General features: G+C 44.1%; 1 protein-coding gene across 4 annotated transcripts in view; it reads left to right on the plus strand.

The window, feature by feature from the left end:
• The first annotated feature begins 934 nt into the window (after positions 1–934).
• GPD2 (glycerol-3-phosphate dehydrogenase 2) overlaps positions 935–27,220 on the plus strand; it is an 81,588-nt gene continuing 55,302 nt past the window's right edge. For 2 of the 4 annotated variants that reach the window (XM_061557214.1, XM_061557212.1), the window contains exon 1: positions 935–1,103. The gene's annotated coding sequence lies outside the window, so the exon portion shown is untranslated. Of the gene's footprint in view, positions 1,104–25,679; positions 25,761–27,220 lie in introns of those variants that run through there. The other 2 variants (XM_061557215.1, XM_061557216.1) reach the window with 2 other exon arrangements.

Consider the following 27,220-nt stretch of genomic DNA (forward strand, 5'->3'; position numbering starts at 1 on the left):
AATGCCCCCACCCCCCCAGTGCCCCCCCTCACCTCCAGTGCCCCCACCCCCCAGTGCCCCCACCCCTCAATTCCCCACCCCCCCAGTGCCCCCCACCACCCCCCAGTGCCCCCCACCACCCCCCAGTGCCCCCCTCACCCCCAGTGCCCCCGCCACCCCCCAGTGCCCCCCCCACCCCCAGTGCCCCCCCCACCCCCAGTGCCCCCCCCACCCCCCAGTGCCCCCCCCCCACCCCCAGTGCCCCCCCCTAACCCCCAGTGCCCCCCACCCCCCAGTGCCCCCCCCCACCCCCAGTGTCCCCCCCACCCCCCAGTGCCCCCCCCCCACCCCCAGTGCCCCCCCCCACCCCCAGTGTCCCCCCCCCACCCCCCAGTGCCCCCCCCACCCCCCAGTGCCCCCCCCACCCCCCAGTGCCCCCCCCCACCCCCCAGTGTCCCCCCCCCCCCCCAGTGCCCCCCCACCCCCCAGTGCCCCCCACCACCCCCCAGTGCCCCCCCCACCCCCAGTGTCCCCCACCCCCAGTGTCCCCCACCCCCAGTGTCCCCCCCCCCCAGTGTCCCCCACCCCCAGTGTCCCCCCCCACCCCCCAGTGCCCCCCCCACCCCCCAGTGCCCCCCCACCCCCAGTGCCCCCCCCCCCCCCAGTGCCCCCCCCCCACCCCCAGTGCCCCCCCCCCCACCCCAGTGCCCCCCCCCCACCCCCAGTGCCCCCCCCCCCACCCCCCAGTGCCCCCCCCACCCCCCAGTGTCCCCCCCCACCCCCCAGTGTCCCCCCCAGTGCCCCCCCCCACCCCCCGTGCCCCCACCCCAGTGCCCCCACCCCCCCCCCCAGGTCGTCCTGGATTCGCGCGCGTGCGCCGTGACTCGCCAGGGGGAGAGACAGCGGAGAGAGGCGGCGGGTGAGGCAGAGTGGAGGGAGGGAGAGTGAAGACAGAGGAGAGAGAGAGAAGGGAGGGAGAGTGAAGAGAGTGTAGAGAGAGTGGAGGGAGAGTAGAGAGAGAGAGTGGAGGGAGAGTGAAGAGAGAGAGAGAAGGGAGAGTGAAGAGAGAGGAGAGAGAGAGAAGGGAGAGTGGAGGGAGAGTGAAGGAGCGCGCGCGCCTCGAGGTGAGTGCCTCGCCTCTCTCCCACACCCCGTGCGCGCGGCTCACCCTGGCACGTGTGTGGTACCCATGTTACACGTGTGTGGTACCCATGTTACACGTGCGTGGTACCCATGTTACACGCGTGTGGTACCCATGTCACACGTGTGGTTCCCATGTTACACGTGCAGTACACGCGTGTTCATCGTGCGCACAGCACGTGTCAACCACCGCGTGGACATTCTTGTAGCGTACACGTACAGTGCAGCGTACACACAGCACGCGTACACACGCTACAGTACATTACACACAGCACGCGTACACACAGCACACGTACACAGCACACGTACACACAGCACACGTACACACAGCACACGTACACACAGCACACGTACACACGCTACAGTACATTATACACAGCACACGTACACACAGCACACGTACACACAGCACACGTACACACAGCACACGTACACTACACTGCGCATAGAGTGCACAGCTTCACATAGCTGCATACGCCGTACTAATAATGGCAACACCTGTACGTGCTGTTCATGCACTACTACATACACTGCACTCCCCAATGCTGATGTAGCAGCAGCTACACACTTGAGGCCGAGTCGACCTAGGGGGGAAGGCCCAGAACCGGTTCATAAATCTGTCGCTGGCGGGAATCGAACTCGGCTCGCCGGGGACGCGGCGCGGTGCGCTAACCGTTCCGCCACCGCTCCCCCTCCACACAGACGCGCAGCGATTTGGGTGCCGCGCTTGAAGTAAATCGGCCTGGCCTGTGTTGTTGTTGTTGTGTGCTGCGTGTGTTGTTGTTGTGTGGCCTGTGTTGTTGTTGTGTGGCCTGTGTTGTTGTTGTGTGCTGCGTGTGTTGTTGTTGTGTGGCCCACGTTACAGAGGCAGACCCCCAACACGACTACGACTACCACGGTATTGCCAACGTGCCCTGCGCCCGTGTTTAAATCCTGCAGGCCGCGTTCACGTTGTGAAGCGTGCACACACCGCAACTGCCAGTTCTGTTGACGGCTGCACTGCGCGTACACTCACACAGACACACACACAGATACACACACAGACACACACACATACACTCACACAGATACACACACAGACACACACATACGCATACACAGACACACACTCACACACACAGACAGACACGCTTGCACGCTTGCCTACAGTTATGCAAGCGGATATACACAGCACACACTGCGTACAGTGCAGGCGCTTGTGCCCGCGTTATATGTAGTACACGTGCGCACCGTGCAGACAAGACACACGTGGTGTGTACTGTATTGTGTGTGTGTGTTGTGTGTGTATGTTGTGTATCACGGGCACAGCGCCCATGCGTGTACACACAACAACACACACAACTCTCTACACGTGATCTATAAACACGCAAGCCACAACGCGGAAGGCAAGCCCCGAGGACTGCCTATGCCACGTTAGTCGTGGTGATGGGGGTGGTGGGTCTTTGCTGCATCATACAGGGAAGTCTGCGTTGTATACTTACAAGGGGTGTGTGTGTACATGGGGGTCTAAACAGGTCGGTACTCCTCTGCACAGGAAGATTAAGTTGTGTACGTACAGGACTGGAACCCCCCTTGTGTACAGGACAGAGCCCTGTGAATATCAAAGCAGGATAAGGAACCCTCAGGCCCCCATGTGCTATATAAACCCAGGGGAGTGTAGCCGGATATAGAGTCGCACTTGGGTCTGTCGTGTAAGGTGTCCCGGCCCCTGTACGCGCATGGTTATGCTTTCTACACACAGGGATCTGACTCTGTGTTGGATTCAAGACAAGATCAAGAGCGAGAGGGAGAGCCTTGTAGGTCGAGGCCAGTGTCAATGCCAGTCAAGGCCACATTGCCCAGACGGGTTAAGTCAAGTTCAATCAGTGTGGTCCCCCTTATTGTTATCTCAGCTTTAGTATGTTGCATGAGACAACTTAAGGGAACTCCTTGAGTGGACATTTATGAAATTATGCTTGAGTGGTCCCACTTAAATGTTTGTAATGTAAGGGTTTTTGCCAAAGTGGAACGGGCATTGCACAAGTAAGACTTGAAGGTTAAATCGGGTAGCTCAAGTGAGATACAATACATAACACGTGTTTACATCTGTGATTTATGCTATTTAACAATACAACTTTCAAAAAAGAATTACAAAGATGAAGGAGCCACGTTTCAATAAAAGGTGTTTATCGACCGGGAAAATCATTTCGAATTCATGGACGATGATCAACAGACAACAATCATTTTGACAGAAATTGTCTTTGAAACGTGTGCAATGCTGGAGGAAGATTTACTTCTTCATACAAAGAAGGAAGACCTTTGGCACTTTGATGTTTTCCAACTGGCAAGTTCCGTGCAAAAAAGTTGAAGATACATTTTCATATCCACATAGTCACCATGAGCTGAATTGTACACAAAGTTTGCGAATGCGCTATTTTCAAAGCCAAGGAGATTTTATAATATTTCCAAATTAAAAAGGCAGAGAGTGGATACTGTTGATTTGTTTACAAATTTGCTGGAGTTCTTAAGGATTTGCGGGCTTTAAAGACTGAAAAGAAACCTGTGTAAATAGTAATAACGATGTACAGTATAAATATATATAGTGCATGATTACAAATATTGTTGCTTCTTGGCCTGGGTGTACCCCATGGTTTGTGGATTTTAAAGGAAAGTAAGAATGGCAGAGATTTTGTGGCAGAAATCTACAACGGGCTGCTGTTAGATGACATTGCCATCCTGAGCTTAACCCTTTAAGTCAGTCGGTACGGTAAATTAGAAGTAATTTCTTTAAATAGCGTGATTAATTAAAATATAAAACTACAGTACTTTGACGCATATATACTTTCTGTATGTTGCATGATAACTTCAAATCTCATTTAATAACACGGGTCATTAAACATGATTCTTGTCAGCTTAAGGGACATTTTTCATTACTTTCATATGGAACTTGGTATAAATCCTGAACAAGCCAACAAAATAATAACTGCGTGTGCGGCGTTGTTCAACATTAAAAAGAGCGTGGTCTCCACATTGAGGAAAAAATGAGGAACATGCACAGGGATTGATGAGGAGCAAGACAGTTGTACTCCGATATGGCCTTTTTTACGTGCCACTTTTGGAAAGAAATGTGCAGTCACCTTAAGATCATTGCATAAAACACCTTAACCATTCCCTGTAGGGAAATACAAAGTTACCCGTAAGTGGACACTAAAACACTTAAAAGTGTTTGATAAAACCAGGCACAGATCCTTTAGTCTGATGCCGGTATGAAGGTAGAATGCCTCTAAGAAAATCCCCCAACCGATGGCACACCCCTGAGGACAAGGTCAGTGACAAGAACTTATAAGATGTCCTCGAGTCGGCCACGTGGCCAGCGACTGATCTCGAGGACGTGTCTGTCCTGCATCTTGGAAGTGTCTACTGCACAGTTTCTTGTGTATCTAACAAGTGTACTGACCTGCGCTGTGCCCCTGGGTTTGTCCTAAACTTAAAGATATCTCAGTTTCCTTCTACCTATCTGGCCCTACGTTTCCTGTACTCCATGGGTCTATGAATCTTGTATTTTGGGGGAATGTGTGATACCCTCTTCAGTGTCTCAGATCTATGGACTGTTCTCTCCTGTATCCTTGACCTCTGCCGTGTTACTTAAACTTGGGAGCCTTTCATGCTCTATCTTGAGCATTGCCTTGCCCTCTATTCTGGGCAGGAAAATACTGTCCTTCCCTGTACTGCATGGCACTGCCATAACTCGTGACCTTCATTTCCTAAGCAACAGTACAATTCTGTGTTGGCTCTCAGGCCTATATTTGTCAGGCAGCTGAACCCATTGACCTGGGCAAATACATCATCCTTAACGTGGCTCTATCCCAAACTGAAAATACACCCTTTGCATTCTACTCCATTATAATTGTGCAGAGTATTTGATTAATCATTGTATTATGATTTGCTAACCGTTGTGTTACAGTCCTGATTTATTTATTTGGCACTTCCATTTTCCCACGACCCTCATTTGCAGTCCACCAGTTTAGCTGAAGCGATTTCAGCTGTCAAAGAGCAGTGTTAATGTCTACGATTCTAATAACACCAAATGTACAGTATATGCATTTATGTTTGCCAGTCTATTATTAACTTTAAAAAGATATTGACCTCAGTAACTTTTATCTGGCTGGAATGTTAGGACGAAGGTTAATGCGCCGAGCTATGAACTCAGTAACCTAACCCGGGTTTGATTCCTGGCCATGGCTTTTATCTACGGCAGTAGGAGACTGGGAGAGTCTAGTGATACCACGAGAGCAGTGTTTCTCAAAATGTGTTGGCCCACGAACCACTCGGCTGATGCAAACAATTCCGCGGACCACACAGCCCCCCACCCCTGTGACAAAATTCATTCACTTGTCTCTAAATACCAGTAATACAACATTATTCATAAAAACATTTTTTACGCAGATATACGTGTTTTTTTTGTGTGTGTGTGGGGGGGGGGGCATTTAGATCTTAGGGTTAGGATAGTTCAATCAGGGTAGTCTATCTAACTTTATTCCAAAATTAAATATAAGTAGATGTGAATTAATGTCCGAAACAAAAGATATAGGCTTTGTCATTATTTCTGGATCAACTGCATTTGCATCACAGCCCCCGGACCACCTGGAGGCCTGTCGAGGACCACTGGTGGGCTGGGGACGACGCTTTGAGAACCACTGCTCTAGAGGGTTTGTTTTCCTCTTCTTGAGTTTCTGCAACCACAGCGTCATTTCTGCTCAATATTATTGCTACACCAGCAAGCAGTGTGTAAGTACTGCAAAGTGGATGGTTAAGACTTGGTGATGATATTTGCACGCCGAGGCCACGAAGTAATAGCAGGCCATCTCATCGAGGGGTCGTTAACGCAAGGCGATGTCAGAATCAGAATCTTTATTTATCCTGGAGATATCCGATGAGCTATGAATTTATTTTTCAGAGATGTCAGTCGGGGCAGGTTATAAAGTTGCAGCAAGAGCAATGTGCTCTTGCTACTGATTGCCTCATGTTAGGTAAGCCTCCATGAATGTGTAAACGTCACATATAGATGGGTTAAACAAGAGACTTTGGGAGGAAATGGTTTTATGCACTTTGTGCCAGTAAAACATAGGGTACATGGCCGTGTGTCCTTATTTGAAATCGACTAAAAGCTATGGCAAAATTACAAGTGTAATCTCTCGAGATTGGTTAAGTCCAAACCCACATTCTCCAAATAGTATCATTGAGTAATGGGCTCATTGTTATTGTGGTATTCACGTCTTTTATTTCGTACGTAATTTTGTTAAACTTTTCATGCTTTGAATCTAATGGTTCTGTTTAATTATGGTGGTCATCCTCTCTACCGTGTTCTTTTTAATTGGCTGCCACTGTCTCCATTCTCATCCATCGGGCCATCATCCCTTCTTACAATGGGTCCTGCCCAAGTACTTTTCTCAAGAGTCAATGTGAATGTCTCTAATTTGCATTTGTTACGTGATCCATGTGTTATTCTTTCTGCCTCTCAATGTAATTCCCAGCATGCATATTTCCATACTTTGTGTACTTTAATGTTTTTGTTATAGTGTCCTTATCAGTGTCAATGTTTCCCATGTATAGTATAGGTTAAATCAGGCAATACACACTGATTGAAAACTTTGCTCCGATGGCACATTGTATCACCAAAGTTCATCAGATCAATTTAAAATGTTTAATCTCAGCTTGTTCAACAAAACATAGACGTGTTTTGGCATCGTCTCAGAACATACTTTTGCAATGACAGTTATCCAAATATTTGAAGTGCATATGGAGACCGGTTTTGCAAGAAATTCGTGGAGATAAGCCAAATGTTGTGAGTAAGTTTGTAACACTCCCATTAATAATAATATTCTCGTAAAAGTGTCAGGATTCCAGTTTTGTTTATGTATGAACAGTATCCTCCAAGTGTATCATTCTGGGTGAAGATATTTAATTATTTAAAATACATTGCATGGATATATTTTTTTTGAATTATATTAGGGATGCAGAAAGAGGAATATATGGATTAGAGAATGTACGCAGGTTAAAGACAAACTTCTAATCGTTTAGAAAAAGTTAGTGGGTTTGGGAAGGACACGTGGCAAGAATAGTGATAGTCAAAATCAGATTCTGAATTTGTATTTATACTGGAGGAATCCTATGAGCTATAAAGCTCTTCTTCACAGATGTCTAGTAGAGGCGGGTAAGAACGTTACTGCATCAAAAAGTACAAAAACATCATTCTAGTGCAAAGTACAAGAAGGGTAAATAAATCACCCAAACACCTACAAATACAACTAACGCATGCCTATCCAACCAGATGCAGCCAATGAATGTGTCGTGTTCGAGAGGACATTCACTAAGGATATAGAGTGATGAAATGGGCTGATGTGCAGGTGCAAGGTAGATCATTAAATCATAGAACCGTGAGAGATGGCGATGACTTGGGGTGGCTTTCATCCAGTCGTAGATTGATCATGAATGATGATGCTGAAGAATAAAATCGCCGTACAAGTTACGATACTTAACTCCGAGAACTGTGTGCCAAGTCTTGAGTAAGGTCCCTTGCAGAATGGCATTGGTCATCGTTATCGAAGAATATTTACACGATGTATTATTTAATCATGTTGACTGGGACTGCTGCCATAAGGGTAATGTTAATATTCGACTTAATTGGCACAAATTGAATTTTTCTAATGTTGACCACCTTCATATAGTCTTCTATATCAGACCATGAGTCAGGAAGACTTTGCTCGAACGTTTGTTTATTGCTCAGTTGGCACTACCACGAATGTTTTGTTTGCGAATGAGTGTGCTTCTAGAAAGTTGATGTTTCCAAGCTCATTGCCATATGATCAATATTCTAAGACTGCACTTTTTTCCTCCTGTATTTTAAAGCAAAAGTCAGGGTGTGTCTTATAATCCAGATTTGTACAACACCGGGCACAAGTGTGGGATGCATCTTACCTTCTGGAGTGTATTATAATCTGGAGAATGCGGTAATTGTTTTGTGGACTCATAGCTATTCAAAGTCCAAGTTCACATCCTGTGCTGTGCAATGATGCAATTTACCTTCATACGGCAATGCAATCGAGAACAGTAAAACAGCATATATATTTACAGTAGACGCTGTTTGGAACCTATAGAGCAGGCAATTACATTGAATTGGGAATGTTATGTAAAAATAATCTTTAATATTTTATGACAAATTAACTACATAACTGTGAAAAATTATAATTTTTTTGGGAAAAGTATAAGCATAAGATGTTTTTGTTCATCTTCTTGGTTCTTTCGGTAAAGTCACGTAGAAGGGAAGTAATAAAATAAAATAAAAATAATAGAATAATAAAACATAATAGAATTATTCTATTATGTTTTATTTTTATTATTTTATTATTTCCCTTCTACGTGACTTTGCCGAAAGAACCAAGAAGATGAATCCCTGCAGTCACGAAAGCTTTAAATCAAAAATGTTTTTGTTCATTTTATAATATTAAGATGTTATGTCCATAAATGTTGATGCCACCATACCTCGTCAACACTTTCTATCAACTGTCAAATCCCACAGCTGCTGCACAGTCGACATGTGTTACACTTACTACAACATTTTATCTACATAATTACACCTTTCCATACTTACAACGTGTAATCTTATTTGTATTTTTGTATTTAAGATTGTTTAATACGGCTAATTAACATTTTACATTTCGCATTTTATAAGGTCTACTTATTCATAATTTTAAAGATTTTAGCCCTTTAGTATTACTTATACTTTGTAACGTTAGTATAGTTAGAGTGTATACCTTTTATATAAGTTAAGATTCCTACTTGTTCAATGTATGCACCGTCCCGCCATAGTGAATTCCTTGTTTGTGCAAACTTACATGGCGATTAAAACCGTTTCTGATTCTGATTCAGATTTTCTGATTCTGATGTGGCCTCCCAAGATCGGCCCATACAGCATCATCTCCCCCATCTAGCCTGAGGTCTTCCCCTTGGTGGCCAAACCTCTAGTGTCTGTCTCGGCATTGTTATAGCTTTCTCACCCGCCCCTACTGGACATCTGTAAAAAAGAGCTTCATAGCTCATCGGATTTCTCCAGTCGAAATCAAGATTCTGATTCTGAATCGGCTCTCCCAGAGCCTGATCGTATTAATAACGCTTAACCGTCGTGGCCTCTTCTGGACTTCTGCATTGCTTATCCTATCTTGCCACAACATTCCTAGCATCCATCTCATACACCTGTGCTCAAATGGCAGCAAACAATTTTTGAGCTACTTATTTAGGGTCCGGCTCTCTGATTCATACAGATTCACGGCGAACACTCTTGCCTCAAATACACTTTCCTTTTCACTTGGACTCATTTCTCTTGTCTTGCAAAGTCGTTTCTACTGGCCACCAAATACCTATGCTGCCTATTGTCCTCCTCACAGGCCCCTGCATTATGGACATTACTGCCTCAGGACTCAAAGTCTGTTGCTACCTCAACCGTCTCTCCTCCGACCAGGACTTGTGATCCTGCTACAGAAGTCCAGTTTCTAGGAACTGTGATGAATTTTGCTTAAGACCCCATTGGCCTGCCTCGGTGCCTAAGGCTTCCAACAACTGTACATGCTCCAGCCAAGTCCTATTCCACAGACCTGGACAACATGAAATAATGTAGGAGACAGAATGCAACATTGACAAATACCTGTCCAACATCAAATCATCCCTACGTCTCATCTTATTCATGCAGACGCCATCAAAAAGATGTGAAGCAGCCGCCTTATCTTACTTATCCGTCTAGCAGTTTCCGCAGAGCCTTTCACCAGGCAGGATCATAGGCATGCTTAAAATCTACGAAGGAAATCTTCCCCATACTCTTTCAACTCTTCTCTGTCGGCTGTATTACTGTAAATATCTGCTAAGTACAGACTCCGTAATCTAAATTCCACACTAATTTTCCAATGTTTTTCTATGTTTATTTTTTCTATTCAGTAAGATTCTGATAAATACATAACCTGAAATGCTCATCAGATTTACCCCCGTAGAGTTATGACACTCCTTTCGGTCCCTCTTTTATGTAGGTGAATGATTATTTTTTTCAGTCCTGTGGCAGTCAAGATGTACCCTGTTTCAGGCAGCTTTGATTACCTTGAGCATCACCTCTAACGTTCTGTGACCCCTTCTTTCAACATTTTGGCAGTAATACCGCATTCCTGCTGCCTGACCCGATTTTGTCTGCTTCACTCCTGTTTTGGGGTAACCTCTTTCTACAATTGTTCAATCATCTCTTGATTGTGTGGTTTGATTTTACAATACACGTACTGTACTTACGAATATGAACTTTAACGTCATAATTTTCATCCCATTGTCAATCTACGTATACATCTACTTGTAGACATTTACTTCAACGTGATAATAATAATTATACTAATTTAAAGCCCTTTATCAAACCACTTGTGAATGAAGGCCTCTTCCACACTCCCTGCCGGCTGTTGGAGTTGATTGATAATGCCTATCGATGGTGTTCAGTGGGGATTGATGATGGTGCGAGGGCGAGGGGTGCTCAGCACCAGTTCAGATATCACTCTGAGCTTAAATAAAACATGAAATTCTAGAAATAAGGCACAGACAGTGTTGAAGCTGGCACTGAAACATCAATACAATATTAACAAATAATGTCATGTTAGTTTCAAACAAAAGTTGAAATATCACCATCATTAATAATAAATTAACTGACATCAATGGGTGGGTTTATTTCTAAATGTGAGACCTGTGGGTTTTTGTCATTTGTTACAGAGCTCCATAACTTGCAGTCGCAGCAGTGTCTTGTTTATAAAATTGGTATATTCCAGTATTGTCATCTTCGTGAAACTATACATGGCAGATGGGAATCAAATCTTAATTTGAATTTGATGACTGAATCTAGCTTGACAGTGGTCAACCTCACATTGATATTTTTCAATCCGCTGCTGGATGAAGACCTGCCCATGCCGTTTTGGTCATGGGGTTGATTGACCATACTTATCTTCTTGGTTCTTTCGGTAAAGTCACGTAGAAGGGAAGTAATAAAATAATAAAAATAAAACATAATAAAATAAAATAATTCTCACGACGTTTCGGCTCCAACGCAAGCAGCCGTCTTCAGGTGAAGAATGAGACAATGCCAAGCTAGGAGCTTATATATAAGCTGCGTTGGAGGTGGAAGAAGAGCGCCTTAACAAAATAATGTGCATATGAAGAGGAATTTAGCATATTCATTATGTTTTATTTTTATTATTTTATTACTTCCCTTCTACGTGACTTTACCGAAAGAACCAAGAAGATGAATCCCTGCAGTCACGAAAGCTTTAAATCGAAATTTGACCATACTTAATTATGCCGTTCAGGTCAGGTTGGATATCTTCTTTGTTATGTTTGATTGGGCTTTACAACCCAAGTAATCGTGGTCCATTCTTGAGACGAGTTTTAAGACAATGTTGACCAGTCACATGCACATCATTCCTTTGTGCTATAAATAAGATGAAGGATATCCAACACCACTGCAGGAAAAGTGCCAATGTTGCTCTTGTGGACAATTTTAGATTTCCTCGTGGCCATAGGTGCTGTCCTGTTTTTGTGCATAGTACAATAGTGTAACATTGAAAACATGAAAGTGGATTTTTACATTCATTGTTGCATCGTAACTTGCTACGTTAAATACTGTAGATTACAGAAAGGATTTGGACACTGACAGAATTAACGAAATTGCAGCTTTCCTCTAAAAACGAGTTTGATATGAAAACATACGTAGCTACACATGAAAAAATAATATAGGTTAATTCCCATGGTATTTTATTCCAAAGACAAGATGTAAATAACCATGTTATTGTATTGAAAGTCCTGCTAACCTTGGGTATATTATTATTATAGCTTTATCCTTACATGAAAAATAGTCTTTAGGCGTTTTGGAAACGTGAGCACATTGTGCGAGACTCTTCATCTTCCCTCCTTTTTTATTATTATCGAGTCGGAATTTCTCCACCCCGTGTATAGAACTAAACTGTCAGCATTTTCCACGATGCAAAGTAAAAAAAATTATATTTTAAGGAAGTGTCATCAAAAGATTGTTGGGTACACTTTTTTTGTATTATGTTTTATTGTTCGAATCTAATTGTATTATCAGTGTCATTTCATGATTACATTTTCACGGAGAACTTAGTAGTGTACCTACCACATATTGTGTCAAAGAATATTTCGTAACAGAGCTGCTTCCTTAATTATTTGAATAGGTCTCTGTCCACACTAGGGGCAGACCTGCAAGGAATGTTTGTCGCATGTCAATACAACTAAACATGGTTAAGTGTTCGAGCTGGAAGAAGCCAAATTAATAAAAAAAAACTGTATTTGTGCGTGCAGTCAGTGGTGTGACCAACCCGTGTTGAGAACCCGGTTTGATGACATGAGACTGCCTTGGAATAGAATTCATGTTCTCAGCCATAGTTCTGCTCCGGTGCGAAAGATTTTCAACATAAATGCATACATAGCAGCTCAGTACTCTGACCCCCCGAAGCCCCCCCCCCGGCCACTTCTCTTGAAAGTAAAGTAACATCAAACAAGGAGCATAAACCATGACAAGAAAAAACTCTGGTCATCCTAGCAGTGGCTTTTGGCTAGCCATCGGACAAAGACGGTCACTGTATCATGTGCTTTCAAATGTGCTTTTGCAGCCGTCTGAAACGCTCTTTGATTATTAGGAAGCCACCAGATTGACAACTCATGTCTTTAGTTTGTTGTCCTTCCCCCACACCTCCGATTAGGACGGTTGGCTACAAACGGTGCTAAAGAAGTTAAAAATAAATACATGTACATTCACATACAAAGAATGGTGTCTTAAAATAAGCAAAATATTAAGTAATCTATATATATAAAATCGTTCATGTCTGTCTGTCTGTGTGTGTGTGTGTGTGGACTTTGGCCCATACGCACTTTCATTGGACGGCGGTTGCCCCTGGCAACGGCTAGCCACGCCTTCGCCGCTTTCATTGGACCTGGCAACGGCTAGCCACGCCTTCGCCAAGGGCTGCAGTTTCATTGGACGGCGGTTGCCCCTGCCAACGGCTAGCCACGCCTTCGCCACTTTCATAAGCTCCGTATTTAATTAAATAATAGCCATTACACAGTATTGTTGGAGCGCTAGGGGGGGGGGGGGGAAGGAACGCCACCCGTACCCTGCCTTTTCCAAGCCGACAATTTTAGGCGAGGCCGCAGGCTTTGCACGCTACTAGGCCTCGACACCCACCACGCCACTCTGAGGTAAATTCATCAAAGTTTTTCCTACTCTTCACTACACCCCCACCACAATGTGTGCTATTAATATTACTTTTAAACCCAACGCGCCAACAATCGATTACTTTAATGTTCACTGTACAAATACTCATTAAGCTGGGTGAGCGTACTGCCAGTCTATCATGTACACTGTAGCCTGCTTATTAAGCTCGGTGAGCGTACTGCCACTCTATCATGTACACTCTAGCCTGCTTATGAAGCTGAGTGCGTGTACTGGCAGTCTATAATGTGGACTCTTGCCTGGTTATTATAATCGATTCTTTATATGTTCTTTGTACAAACAGTCATTAAGCTGCTTGAGCGACCCCAGTTCGATTCCAACTCACGCCCACCACCGCTGACGATTATTTGAAACGGACCTGGCCCTCCCCTAGGTCCACTCAGCCTCAAAAGCGTAACTGCTGTCGTGTGTGAACATCGTCACTGGGGAGACAAAGGCGGCGGGGCATCGTGGATCCAAGTCCCGGGCGAAGCCGGGTCATGTGCATGTGTGTTTGTGTTTATGTGTATGTCTGTGTGTCTCTATGTATGTGTGTATGTATGTGTATGTATGTGTTTGTGTGTATGTGTGTGTGTATGTATGTGGGTTTTTTTTTATATCTTTATGTGTATGTCTGCGTGTCTCTATGTATGTGTGTATGTACGTGTGTGCATGTGTTTGTGTGTATGTATGTGTGTGTCTATGTATGTGTGTGTATGTGTTTCTGTGTATGTATGTGTGTGTATGTATGTGTGTTACGTGTCTGTCTGTGTGTCTGCATGTATGTGTGTGTGTATTGTGTATGTGTTTGTGTGCATGTATGTGTGTGTTTGTGTGTATGTGTATGTCTGTGTGTTTGTATGTGTGTGTATGTGTGTGTATGTATTTGTGTGTATGTGTGTGTATGTATGTGTGTGTATGTGTTTGTATGTGTTTGTGTGTTTACGCTCGCATTACACAAATGTGTTGCTGGTCTAAGGCGTTCCTCGCACAGCATTGCCGCTTTATTATTTCAGTCGTTTACTGCCTTACGCACCCTGAAAGTCGTGTGTGTCTGCAGCAAGCGCGTGTATGTGTACCTATGGACGCGCGCGCGTGTGTTGTGTAGGGGGAACGGTAGTGTAGTGCTTAGCGTGCTGTCTGTGTCTGTGTGTGTGTCTGTGTGTGTGTCTGTGTGTGTGCGTGTGTGGTGTGTGGGGAGCGGTAGTGTAGTGCTTAGCGTGCTGTCTGTGTGTCTGTGTGTGTGTGTGTCTGTCTGTGTCTGTCTGTGTGTGTCTGTGCGTGTGTGGTGTGTGAGGAGCGGTGGGTGTAGTGCTTAACGCTACGCTGCGCTACCAACCCGGCGAACCGAGTTCGATTCCCGCTCACGGCCACCACCGGTGACGATTATTTGAACCTCCCCTAGGTCGACTCAGCCTCAAACGAGTAACTGGTGTGGCGTATTAACATCGGCACTTGGGAGACAAAGGCGGCCGGGCGTGGTGGATCCAAGTCCCGGGCGAAGCCGGGTAGTACAGCTAGTCTATATATATAAAATCGCAAATCTGTCTGTCTGTCGGTCTGTCTGTGTGTGTGTCTGTGTATCGGACCATACGCAGTTTCATTGGACGAAATGTCAGGGATTTGCGAGACACGATTGGTCCGGCGGTTGCCCCTGGCAACGGGTAGCGACGCATTCGCCGCGGGGTGGACGCCATTTTTAATTTCCGTTAAAAATAGGCGCACGCATTAAATTCATCAAAGTTTCACGTCCTCTTCACTCCCCCCCCACCACAATGTGTGCAATTACTATTATAGGGTCGGTAGATTATAAAATTATAGCGATTAGACAGTATTATTGTAGCGCGGGGGGGGAGGGGGTACCGGACCCAGTACCCAGCCTCAGCCGGGTGGCCAATCTCGGCGAGGCCGGAGGCTCTGCACGGCACTAGGCCTCGACACCCACCACGCGACTCTGAGGTAAATTCATCAAAGTTTCACGTCCTCTTCACTCCCCCCCCACCCCAATGTGTGCAATTACTATTATAGGGTCGGTAGATAATTAAATTATAGCGATTAGACAGTATTATTGTAGCGCGGGGGGGGGGGGGGGAGGGAATGGCACCTGTACCCAGCCTCAGCCGGGTGGGCAATTTAGGCGAGGCCGGAGGCTCTGCACGGTACTAGGCCTCGACACCCCACCACACTATGGGCCGTACATATTACCCAAACTATTTGATAGAGCATGTTATACATTGTGAGAGTTAATCATGCGTGACACGTCTTTTTTTTACTTTAATATTAGTCACGGTCAAATAACCACCCAGTCATGAACTGCAATACAATTTAAAACATTGAACAGTATTACAGTATTTGGAAAATTGTAGTAAAACAAGGTGTTTCCTTCCTTTTCCTGCTGATGGTGTGTTGATGGGTTTATTTTGTAGTGGAGGGCATGCTTGCTGCGTTTACCATTACAAAATGTGATGAAAAAGTCCACAGTGCTATGTAGTGTGGAACAATCTAGTAATCTATTTGGAGAGAAGTTAGCATCTAAATACACCAACTCGAGCCGTATCAGGAAAGGTCTCAATTGTGACAAAATATTCAACTAGTGTGCAGTTTACTTGTACGTAAAAAGTACGCTTGCATATAAAGTAAATGCTTGCTAAGACACCAACCAGACTCTGCACCTAGTTTCTTGCGTCCGGGTGTTGTAAATGATGAAGAAGCCCATTGCCACATGTGTTACAAATTTTCCGTAATTCGTTAACTGAGCAATTTACAAAGTTGGCGAAAATTGTGGAAAGCAATTAATTTGCGAACACATTCCTATTATTTCACTGAAGACAGAAATAACATTTATTTGAACATTCAGAATATCCTGTTGTTTTCAAAGGGCGGTAAAATATCTTGTTCAGTGAATGGAGCCTGTTTAAGATCCATTTCATCTTACACAAGGTGAGGGTGCTCCTTAAAAGTGGCCAAAGCTGCATAGCTACTCAAAGCCAAGTGTCACTTTCAATAAAGTTACCAGATAACGCTTGTTTTTCACAGTCATGTTAGAGAATGAACATTGTGGATCCATTATCTGTGGTGCTATCTGCAATTTAGCTGAACTTATCTGTGAATAAGAGGATTAATTTGCCCATGTACTCTTATCCATTAAAACAGATCATTAGTGGCAAAACGAGATGAGAGAAAAAACCTGCGGATAATCGCAGATAATAGGAATAATGGGACCATGGATTCTAGATTTAGTGGACTCTTTAGGCTCCATCGATTACAGAGAGCGTGGGTAATAGCCACAGATAAGAGGAGTTGTGCAGCTTTTAAAATGCTGCAGATGTCTCAAAATCAGACTGTCTAAAGATTGAGTTCAATGATCATGGTTGGCCATGAGTATTTATAAAGATATTATTGCACCAGCACTGCTTTGTGATTGCAGGAATGTGATGGTGTTTCAGTGGATACTGTTAAGATACTCAAGTATGAACGCAGCATTTACGTTGATGATCCAACAGTGCCAGCAATGCCACCTTAAATATTCAGCATATAACCGAATATGCTGCAGTAATTGATGCATTGTTTAAAATATTTTAAATAATGCATCACTTAAAATTGGATGTAAATAGTGTGGTGTGAATTTAAAGTTGCTGTTAGCGTGTTCAGTGATTAATTGCAGTTCATTTTTTGTCAGGTTTATAAAATACTGTTTTTACTTAAGTTCTGTGTGTCGATTCACTGTAATATGAAATATTTAAGAGCAGATTTATGGTGTTATGGGTGTGTTGAAAGCATGGTGTGTATTAGTGACGCAGTGAGTTACATTCATTATAAAAGTACACCACTATTGAACACGTAGGCTTACGCGACCATTATCATCCATAATAGAGGTTTTGTTGGGTTAGATAGCGTAAATATATATAAATGTGTCGTTAAACCCGCCACCATCTGACAGCCAAGTAGTAAGGGTTGTCACGTAAACAGAACGTGCCAATTCGTCACTAGTACAGCACACCGGTTCGTGATGCTGCTCCCGACACTTTTTTTTTTATCTGGCGGGCAGCGAAGGCCATATCTGCAGTGCCCTGGGATAGTCAGAATCCGTACTGTGTCTCCGGCAGGACCTCCTCAGCAACAGGACTCGATTGAGCAGGATACGGGCCATAATCTTTCCTGCTATGGACAAGGGGAACATCTCCCTGTAGTTTCCACAGCAAGACTTGTCCCCCTTCTTGAAGATTGTTACTATGGTCGCACTCCTGAGGTCGCCGGGAAGGTCTTTTTCGTCCCAGATCCGGAGGATCAATTTGTGGAGCTTTGAAGTGAGCAGGTGGCTGCCAACTTGGAATACATCAGCTGGGATGCCATCAGGCTCTTTTGGACTTCATCTTCTTGATGGCACACCTCAGCTCACTGATGGTTCATGGCTCACCAAGGTGGTGCTCTGTGTGGTTTTGCGGCATGGCTTGGAGGGTATCATCTGTCACGGTGGATTCCCTCTTCAGGAGCTATTAGAAATGCACTTTTCAGCATTGCCGGACGGCGGTGAAATGGTTTAAAGATAGGCAGCCTACCACTTAAATCTGGACAGTTTGCAACTCCGCATATGCATCATGATAATCAAAATTGATTGTGATCGATGAAGTGATGTACTGTTGTATGCCTACTAAAGAGCAGGTGCAGTGATGAATAATGTAAATATGGGGTATATAAATGTATACAATTGTGAAGAAGGGCCAATGCTCAAAACGCATATTTTAAATATATTTTTTCCTCTTGGGGCATTGTTAATCATACATCTGTTGAGTGTTTATAATTTAAATAATCAGCATTGGCAATTAAGGAACATTTGTAAAAAAATCTGAATTCATGTTCATTTCAGACAAACATTTATTTCAGTCGAATACATTTTGAAAAAAACAAATATGGTAAAATGTAATTGGCGAATAAGTTGATGACTTATTTACTATACAGTACTCAATCACTATTCTGTATGGATGGAATGATAAATTAGTTAGTCGATTAATAGGAAGTCTTAATTCTTGAATCGTGTGTAAGAATTTATGTTTTAAATGTGTATACATTGTATGTAATGGCTTCACAGTAACCCTTCAGCCACTAGTGGCATTAATTTTACACAGTAATAAAAAAAAACATTGTTGAATTGAATCACATTCCCTAATTGCGCCAATGAACCAAACCACTCGGGGCTGAATTGTTCCACCTCTACCATGAACCATGTCATATTTTGCGCATACATTATTACTTTTAGTTTTTATAATTAACACTGCAAGGTTTAAAAACGTGAGAAAGGTGTTATTTTTTTTCGCTGTTCAGAAGGTGGGTGAAAGTAAGACACTACCATAATTTTAATTTCTCTGACACTTTTTGGACTAACAGCTTCAAGCAGCTGTTAGCCTAGATGAGCATGGGACCTGAAGGTTGATGGTTGTTAACCAAAGGTCAACATGTTTCGTCTGGGCTCCCAGTGGGGGCTATTTGATCAGCCACTGAATACTCAGAGCTTTGCCGAGATGCTTTGCCCAAGTCCCCTGTTCCTTATGGTGGAGCTCCCAACTATCTTGAGATTCATGTTTCAGCATTATCTTATTATCATCACTGGTTTAAAATTGATATGCATATAATTATAGTAATAATTTATAATTTACTGCCCTTTGTCAGTCCACTACTGGATTAAGGTTTCCACATGCTATGTCTAACTAGGGGAAGGGCGGGGGGGGAGTTTAATTACACTTCACTTCACTTGTCAGTGTCGGTTACCTAAGGGGAGACCCATGACCGGTTCACATATCATTCAAAACTGATGTTAGCTGTGCCTGGGAAGCAGACTCTGGTCGCAGGGTTCTTAGCACAATGTGCTAACGGCTGCACCATCGCTCCCCTTACCTACATTTAAGCTACTGTTTATACACGTAACTTTTGCTCGATTTGTCAATAAATACATGCTTACAACAATGTTCATGTAATGACGAACAATATTTTGTTAATCTTAAGTGTGCTACACTCGATGTATATGTGCTCAGATTCTGGATCGCTCTTCGTACTTCCTCAAAAGATGGCACATCAGCCAGCCACTTACTGGGGGTGGCTACTTCCTCCAATATTTAATGCACTGCAGCCCCAGCTAGCAGGGTCATCCCCCCCTTGCCCCATGGGGTTTCCCCTCCCCCAAGACCTCACATCAATGCTCAGCACACCTTCAGACATGTTCTTGGGAGGTTTTGAAATAGGATCACTGTTCTTTCCCTTAAGGATGATAATAGCTGTGGTGCCGCAAGTTACTTTTTTGATAGACTTAAAAAGTGATTTGTGATCGCAACCTACTGAGGCAGCACAGTGCTGCATCTTTGCAGCACTGTGCGGTTCTTCAAACCACTGAGCGAAGGTTACTGTGAGCAGCCTCTTCGATGTGGGATGTGTAGACAATTAGAATATCAGAATAAGAATATGTATTTATACTGGAGGAATCCGATGATCTCTAAATATATTTTTCACAGATGTCTAGTAGTTTCACAGATGTCCGGTAGACGGTGGGAGTGGGCTCGTCACTTTCGGCTAGCTGTGACATCACTTCTTATCAGCTAGGGCTTCTGTGGAGGTCTGGACTACATACCCAATGCAGCCAAAGCAGCTGCATGAGCCACAGTCCTGAACCTAACCCATTTTCCATCAGTATCGGGAGGAGGGAGGGGGGACGATGCCAACCCCAGCTGCGTGCGATGATGACATTTTCGCTTGCAATTTTCATCAGCTAACCAAGACCAGCTGTTGTTGGGTAATAATGGGGTCCTAGGTGGACACCCACCACAGTCGAAGAATGACAGTCGAAGAATGGCAGGCGCATACAGTTGATAAGCCGATGGTCAGTGGGCAGATCAACTCCACTGTTGGTCCTGGTGTTAAGGATATGGGCCCGCATCTGCTGTTCCATCCCTATATAATCCAGCAGATGTTTTTGCTTGGACCCATTAAAGTTACCCAAAAGGATGACTATTCCGAGGGGCTACTTTAACCAGTCCCTGGGAAAGGAGACCATAGGAGGCATTTGACTCTTCAGCTTTGCCTGTATCTCTCTACAGATGTTCACTGTCAGTGGGGGGGTATAAGCTACCACCACCACTATTGCTTGCCTCCCATTAATGGAGAGGCGAGCCCACAGAAGCCTGATACTCGCAGTTTCCCACACCTCACCCCATGCCACCGCGCCCCTTTCATTCTTTTGTTCAATAGAAGAGGGCAGTCCCTGTTGTTTGGTCATTTCCTGCCCTGAGTGGGGAACTGCCCATCCCTCGTAGTAACTGGAGCCAGAAGCAGCCCACCAGACTTCTTGTAGTCCACAGAGGTTCAGGTTGTGTTGGTCGAGCTACGGACAGAGGAGTTGCAGCCTTTCATCCGCAGTGTGTTTGAACTTCCACGTGGCGACTCGTAGTGGTTTTCTGCTTTTTATGGAAAAACCTCGTGGGGGGCGGGGGGGGGGGGTTAGTCGGTAAACATCTCAGATGCCTGACCGTCCAGAACAAGATTATGGTATTTTGTCCATGGTAATTTGGTCATTTAATGCAAGGTGGAGATGTTACCAGCCCCTTGCACCAATACAGAGTCCCTGTTGGCCACTGTGGTGGCTGCAAGCACACCATGAGGGTAACAGCGGATTACTATTAGCCTTCTCCTCAATGGCATTTCTCACAGCACACTACAGTGTAACCGACTGGCAACCACTGAGGATGTACGAGTTGTTTTACCAGACTAGGAAATGAGGTATGGCTTGCAGAGCCCGATGTGGCTTCAGAACTGCTCCATCCTTCACAGATGCCATATTCTCTGTCTGTCTGCTACAGCAGATGTGTAGGGAATTTCAAAAAGACCTACATCTCTGCTTTATTTACTTGGTCAAGGCCTCTGATACCATCAATAGGCCAGGGCGCTCTGGGTTATTCTCATTGCTTTCGGGATCCATGAACCACTGCTCACAATAATTAAGGACCTTCATGATGTTGAGCAGGTTTTGGTAAGGCTGCGTGGCTGGGAGTCGGAACCATTCCCTGTTCACCTTAAGGTGAGACAGGGATGTCCTCTGGCTCCTACATTATTAACAACTTTTTTTGACCACATAGTTTGAGAAGCTTCCATGGCTGTACCAGAGGAATTTATATCTGTTACAGATACAGTGGAAAACTGATCAATACCCGGGTGAGGTCAAGGGATGGCTTCCTATAGGTCAACCATGTTATGTATGTTAATGATCTAGTATTTGCTGCTCGCTCTGAGGAGTTGGATACTCTTCTGCTGAGCCTCATTGGTTCTAACTGATGGGGCAATTGTGGAAAGAGTGGAGGAGTTCCCATACCTAGTCAGAGTGATTATGCCCATGCAGCTTCTGTTTGGCCAGACAGAGAGGGGGGGCTAAATGGGTGTGGCACGGACTAGAGAATAGATGGGTGATGTGGTACAGCAGGATGTAGAGCTGAGTGGCCCTGCTGATACTGCTACCAGAAGTGTCAAGATCCGTCTCTGTGGAGGAGGCACTTGAAGGATGCTACTGGGCAGTTTGAGGCAGTCATCCTCCAGCAATAGCGGAGAGCAGAGAAGTGACGCTCACAACAACGACCAGAGTGCCGGGCAGCTAACACGCATCAAGATGGCACAGTATGGAGCACAGGCGGTGCATCTGCCAGTCATCGCAGGCAGTTAACCCATAATGCCTGGGTCTGTCCCGTGACCTCTTGTCAGCAAGCCTTTTACACTTGACGCAGCCTCAGAGTGCACCTAGCCTGGCACAAGCGCTGTGGTGACGTCACCACCATTTAGTGGTGAATGGCGGCTGTTGCTATGATTCAAAGGCGTTCGCTGTGATATTGACCTTGACAGCCATGGAAATAAAAATACACAACAAAGATATAGCGCAGACTTCAAAGGACGGAGCATTCATTTTAGTGCACTCACTTTACCGTCAGAAGAGTGCTTACAATTTTATACATGTACACACTTTCAAGAAAATCCTCATCAGCAACAGATATCGTTAGGTATTAAATGAGGAGCAAGACTTTAGGGGTGTAACGATAAATGCATTTCTCTCGATAAATATTCGCAAGCTCACGGTGCTGTATATGCATGGAATCACTTGTTTAAGGGCCAAGTTGCATTTGATTCTGGAAATATTATATGGACATATGCGAATGTTACGTAATAAAGGCTAATGGAACAAGCAAAACTAGAAATGAGTCAAAGAGAAGACAATAATTATTTTTTTGATCAAATCGTGCCCTTGACTTGCTACAATTTGTCGGGGGGCAGCACGTGGGAAGGGGGGGTCAATCATTATGCAGTGTCTAATTACAGCGTGTTAACCATCAAATGGGAGGTGTTGTACCCTCGGAGACTTGCCTATGTCCCTCGCCTCTAACAATTTACGTGTATTAATGCAGTAATTGATTTCTTTGTTTACCATACATGCCTGGAATTGAGCATTGGAGAATCGATTTTTTTTCACGTTGTATGCAAATGATCGAATTATAATCCAAATATTATCTTTCAGGATATCCACGTTGAGTACAGTCATATTTTCATTGTCATTTGCATTTTGTAGAATTGCGCGCAACTGCCATTCCAGTAACTTGAACGTGGAAAGAAAAGCACAATGTTAACTATAAAGGCCAAAGTAAATGTTTCACACAGTTTAGATATATTTGTGTTTAGGTGTTTTATTCTTTCAACAGTTTCGACAATGTTTTTTCTCAATGTTTTTCCCACTGTACAATTCATGGCATAGTTTTTTTTGTTTGACAGCAGTAAGAACACTTGGCATGTTCTACACGAAACCTAAGAAGTCTTAAAATACGATGGGGGTGAATACGTGGTGCAGCTGGATGTCACGTCAACAGGAACATGGCACTGGGACCATGAGTGAGTGTGGTTAGGATGGGGATTCGTTTTCTTTGTGACACCCCCCCCCCCTAATTCATTGACCGCTAACATTTTAAATCTTGACCTAAAACTTTCGTGACTGCAGGAATTCATATTCTTTGGGTCTTTCGGTAAAGTCACGTCGATAGGTTGAAAGAAAATTTAAAAAACGACGACGTTTCGATCACAACACAAGCAATCATCATCAGGAGGAAACAAGAGTAAAGCTGCTGAGGTTTAGAATGGGTGTAGCCCAAGGGTCATAAACAAAGTGGGCTAGGCTAGTGATGTTAATGTGAGAGATTAGCATGTTAAAGTGAGAGATTAGCATGTTAACGTGAGAGATGATCATGTTAATGTAAGATCGGAGGACGACGTCAAAGACGACCGCGTGTGTTGCAATCGAAATGTAGTTGTTTTGTTATTTTTTGTTATTTTCTTTGAACCTATCTACGTGACTTTACCGAAAGAACCAAAGAATACGCTAACATCTTTTTCCTGTGCGTATTCTTGGGTCTTTCGGTAAAGTCACATCGATTGGTTCAAAGAAAATGACAAAAATAACAACAAAAACTACGACGTTTCGATCACAACACAAGCAGTCGTCATCAGGAGAAACAAAAATAGCCGGAAAGCTGCTGAGGCAGGATGTTTTAAAGGTTTGAAATGGGTGTGTTTTAAATAAACCTTTAATTTTTAGTTTCATATAATAAAAGGGGGGTCACAAGGGGCACCTGGACCACCTTGTCCAGGACAGCAAAGCCTCTCACTCGACCAGATTCATGGGGGGGGGCGGGGGGTCTTGGTCCAGCTTGGCTGTGAAGTGCAGATAGCTGCAAAACTAATTAAAATCAATGTAAAACTACAAAATAGCATCCCTATGTTACTATATATACCTAGCATAGCAGTTAGCGCACTGCACTACAAACCCGGCGAGTCGAGTTTAATTCACCCCTAAGCTTCCCCCTAGGTCGACTCGGCCTCAAATAAGTACCTGGTATGATATGTAAACATCGTAACTGGGGAGACAAAGGTGGCCGGGCGTGGTGTTGGCCACCCACCACCCTCATGCTGCACCATGCTGGCCTTCATAGGTGCTCGCTAACAGCATTTCCCCCAACAGTTTGGGGGGTCTTTGTCTTTGTACGACTGTCAATGAACTATTGTGTGTTATTGTACATATGTATTGCCACAAGTACATTTATTATACTTTTAACTACATTTTTAAAATATCCACCACACATAACGCAATGCGTTCTCGTGGATTTTATCCGTACGTTATATACCACGTAACATTGTAAGATATATAGTATGTACTTTATTCTATTATCTTAACTTTTTGGGGATTTAATTTGTGTATATTTTTAATGCCAAAATCTGGCTAGTTGGGGTCTGGCTAACCGTACGCATCTTTCACATTTTGCTGTACAGTACTTTACATCCTACAAGGAGCTGTCATATGCAAGGTTTATTTCATTTTTGGCAGACACGTATTCATATGTGAATGATTAAACAATATATATTTTTAAATTTACACTCCTGTCAACCCACTGCTGGATGAAGGCCATTTCACTCCACATGTCGGTAACGGGGGGGGGGGGGGGTTGTTTTGACCATACTTCACCACACTGGTCAGTGTGGACCGCTTCAGATACCGCTCGCCACTGATGTTAGCTGCGGCCTGGGCTGATACCCTGCCCCCCCCACCCAAATATAATCCTGTAAAGTATTGTTTTCTGAAGGCATTAATTGTCACACTCGTAGCGGTGCACATGCGTGTGAAACCACATTCAATTTGTTACAGATTTCCAGGTGTAAATTGGGCTAATGAGATGCACACGCAACCAAAAGCACAAGTGGCTTGAATTGCCTTAATTGCCCTTGAGCGTGAATTCTGCTCCAAGTGTCTAATTATCAGAGCGTAATGCTATTAATAAGCTGTCTGGCCATTCGTTTTAACAATAGATGAAGCCTGATTAATAAAACATCTACGATATCTACACGTTTTATAAATTGAGGTGGAGCAGACAAACATGTTTACGTTTTTTTGTTTAAACAACGAATACGATAATGTAATTTAGAACTGTTGATGCAGTACACAGTATTGCGGAATTATACAATTATGCCGTGTTTGTGCGCATAATACACAGGGACTGTGCTGCATTGGCCCAATGCTCCTAACTTTAAATAGCCGTGATCTTGAACTTGAATGGACGCACGTGGATTAACTGCTCAGGGTTATAGCTGTGACACTTTTGCGCATTGGGCGAACGCTATAAAACAGCCGGCGCCTAGTCAGGGACTTGGTCTTTCCCATTGTGATGTCGCTTATCTCATTTTATTCTGCGCTTCCCATATACATCCAAGGTATCTGCTGCAACAGCATACACAGTAACGTGTGCGTTGCATTGGCGATACACAATACAACTGGGACAATACACGGGACTCGACGGTAAGGCGAGCTTTTTGTGCGTTCACTTTTTATATATTTACGTGTACGTTACATGGTGTACATTACGTATAGTACAACACTGTATTGCTGTATATCTTTTTTAAAATGTTAATTGTCATAGTTTTATACCCTTGTGAGCCTTATTGTAATTATTAATTGTCGGAAAATGTAGAAACACGTCTTGGTTTGTCTCTCCGCATTCAATTACATATTTTGTTTCATTCTGTTACCCAATTTTGCTTTTAAGAACAATGTGTTCCAGAATGTATTTTTTTTAAACTGCGCATCCTGGACCAGTTTCAAGCTTTTTGGGTCTTATCGGCAGTCAAGCTTGTCACAAATGTACAGCTGGGTTGCGCAGCAATACATGAGTGTTTATTTTATTCTAAACTAGCTTTACTACCCGGCTTCGCCCGGGACTTGGATTCACAACGTCCGGCCGCCTTTGTCTCCCCAGTGGCGATGTTCCCACACCACACCACTTACTCGTTTGAGGCTAAGGGAGGCCCAGGACCGGTTCAAATAATCGTCACTGGTGGTGGCCGTGAGCGGGAATCGAACTCGGGTCACCGGGTTCGTAGCGCAGCGCGCTAACCACTACACTACAATGCGTTACGCTTCCACGTGCGCGAGTCACGTGACAGATGTGACGTCACAGCTCACTTGCCGTGCAAAAAATAAATGCATTATTGAGCTCCCCCCCCCTCCCAAAAAGTGTATTTTTTATAATTTTTGCATGGTGTACAGTCTGGAAAGTACCCACATGGCAAATTTCCAGTTTATTGCATGTCGGGAAGTACACTAAATATTTTGAACAGACATATTCCAAACTTTGCTTTTTATATATATGGAGATAATCATGAAGATTTGTTTTTTTCTTCTCGCTGTGTTTCCCCCGGGTCTCCCTTGCAAGAAAGACCACGCAAATTCGTGAAGCGTTCCATATATTTGTGAGAATTATTTAATTGGTTTCTTTTTTTCTTTTATTATTTCCATTCTACGTGACTTTACCGAAAGAACCAAGAAGAAGAAAGACCTTTGTTTAAATCAGGGTCACACCATGTAGCACTTTTCATGCACAGTGCATTAATTGGTGAGAAGTCACAATGTCTCCCGAATGAAATGAAGATCAAGGCGTGGCTCGCCACTCGGTGGCTCTGGTTAAGTGGTGGAAATTCCACATTCTTCTGGCGAGGGGCAGACTATTATATTGTTGCCGAAAACAGTACTAGTAGGGTGCGTGATCCACATACCGTCACCATGCCTCATGGTCCCGCAATGCAACAATCCATGTGTCTCGAGCGTAAGAGCTGATTTCACCACTCCATCTCGGCAGTGGCTTTACTCTTGTGCATAGTTCTCCCTTTTTTAACTGCCACTCCTCCGTTAGCCTCGACCACCACCTGCCCAGCATAAGCTCACTTACATTTTGTTAGCGGTCAATGTTTGTGTCTTTTTAC

The sequence above is a fragment of the Lethenteron reissneri genome, chromosome 23, assembly GCF_015708825.2.
Source record: "Lethenteron reissneri isolate LAM-NWPU_2019-01 chromosome 23, ASM1570882v1, whole genome shotgun sequence".
NCBI lineage: Eukaryota > Metazoa > Chordata > Hyperoartia > Petromyzontiformes > Petromyzontidae > Lethenteron > Lethenteron reissneri.